Genomic DNA, 2,440 nt, shown 5'->3' with positions numbered 1-2,440 from the left:
GCGGTCAGCTGCCCTGCTGGTCTTCCTGACTTCCTGAAACAGCATGTGGGCATTGCAGTCGGGGCTGGGCTGGGATGCAGAAGGGAGAGCAGTCGATGGCAGGTGTCCGTCTGAGACAGAATTCAGGAGTAAGACTCTAGGTTACTCTGACTTACTGCTGCTAAGTGGGCACTGCTTAAACAGAATTGGGGTTCCCTCCACACTTCCGCTTTGGGATGACCGTAGTGCTACGAAAGCTCTATTGGGAATAGTGGTCTGCGGTTCATCTCATGCATAACTTTGGGCTGGTTCCTTCTCCCTAAGACACAGTGAAAATGCTTTCATCCCGGTAAAAGGGTTAATGTGAGCTCTGAGCCAGGAGTCCTTTAAATGACATGCATCTAAGAAGACAAAATAAAAGCTCAGAACAATATAGAGGGAGCAGAGATAATTATGCTTAAAACCTGGGCTCCTTAGTGACTGCAATGAATGTCTGAGTTTTGAGATGTTAAGATAGAATGAATTGTGCAAATCTCATTGTCTGGTTGAAGACGGGCGTGTCTCGTTAAGGAATTCTGTGTTTCTGGAGCCAAAATGTAGAAGACATTTATCGAGCAATGTTTAGAGACAAGGACCCTGCAGGGGCATGGCCTTTCCCCTTCTTTTCAAGGCTTATCTATTTATTTATCAACAAGGCCGACACACACACACACACACACACACACACACACACACAGCGAGGGGAGAGAGAGATTGAGAGAGAGATTGAGAGAGAGAGAGAGAGAGAGAGAGGTGTTTGTCGGTTTGCTCCCCAAGTGGCTGCAATAGCCATGGCTGGCCATGGCCAGGATCCAGAAACTCACCCACTTCGGTTGCTCACATGGTGACAAGGACCCAAGCACTTGAACCATCATCCAACTGGTCCCTAGGTGTACTGGCAGGGGGCTGAATCAGAAGCCTACAGTAGAGGGATTCGACTCAGGCCTTCCGGTATAGGGTGCGGGCATGTTAGGCCCTCTGATATAGGGTGCGGGCATGTCAGGCCCTCCGGTATAGGGTGCGGGCATGTCAGGCCCTCCGGTATAGGGTGCGGGCATGTCAGGCCCTCCGGTATAGGGTGCGGGCATGTCAGGGCCTCCGGTATAGGGTGCGGGCATGTCAGGCCCTCCGGTATAGGGTGTGGGCATCTCAGGCCCTCCGGTATAGGGTGCGGGCATGTCAGGCCCTCCGGTATAGGGTGTGGGCATCTCAGGCAGCGGCTGAGCTGCAATTCCGGTGATGCCCTTGACTCCGTGTAAAAACTGCCTTTGGATTTTCAAAAGCTGACTGGGCAGGATGGGGAGAGACACCTGCCACCCTCTTCCCTCGCCCGCACCCCCCCAGGATTAACAGCAAATCAGCATTCCCAGGCAGAATAATTATGTGCCTCTTGAAAGGGGGAGACTGGGGGCCTGGCGCTGTGGTTCAATAGGTTCATCATCTACCTACAAGCACCAGCACCCATGTGGGTGCTGGTTTATGTCCTGGCTGTCCCATTTCCAATCCAGCTCCCTACTTATGGTCTAGCAAAGCAGTGGAGAACAGCCCAAGTTCTTGGGACCCTGTTCCTGTGTGGGAGACCCGGAAGAGATCCTGGCTGCTGGCTTCTGATGAGCTCAGGTTTGACTGTTGAGGCTATTTTGGGAGTGAACAAGCAGATGAAAGATCTTAAAAAAAAAAGAAGGAAAGAGAGAGAGGAAGGAAGGAAGGAAGGAAGGAAGGAAGGAAGGAAGGAAGAGGGAGATTCAAAGTGTCCAGGAAGGCACAAATGAAGGATTCCATCTTCTGCAGGTTCCATTCTAAGAGCCAGAATTCCACACAGTCGGAAGGACCGGGAACTCATTCTAAGAGCCAGAATTCCGGGAACTCAATGCCCACAGAACACTGCTGTGACTCCGCCTCCCCAGTGCCGTGTCGTATCACGTCCAAGCATGCGCCCACTTCCCCGGGTCTCCTGCCCTGTTTGTCTTAGTCTGGCTGTAAGTGCCCCTGAGATGATCTGCACGGACTTGGAAAACTAATCCACTTACTGTAATGATGAAGTTACAGACATGCAGATTTTAAAATTATTTTTTAAAAGCCCAATTTACTTTTAATGAATGCTAGCTGTGATATTGGGGATGGCAGGCCTGAGGATGCTAAGACCAGGAGATAAAGCTATTAAAAAAATTAATTGCACGTTCAGGAAAATGGACCAAGTTAAAATCCACACAAAATGATTCCATCTGAAAATCCGTTGAAGTTCTTGGCAACTTCCACAACAAGGAACACATTTGGAAAGTGCTTTCTCTGCAAATCTTTCCATTCCCGGGGTGTTACTGGCACTCTAGTGGGAAGCACGGCTGGTGTTTCTAGAACAGCCCCTGCCGTCGCTCTGTTAGCTCCGAGTGACAGTGCTCCAGGGATATCATTTGTGTAGTAG

The sequence above is a fragment of the Ochotona princeps genome, chromosome 25 (genome assembly GCF_030435755.1).
Source record: "Ochotona princeps isolate mOchPri1 chromosome 25, mOchPri1.hap1, whole genome shotgun sequence".
Lineage (NCBI taxonomy): Eukaryota > Metazoa > Chordata > Mammalia > Lagomorpha > Ochotonidae > Ochotona > Ochotona princeps.
This window is presented reverse-complemented; position numbering follows the sequence as displayed.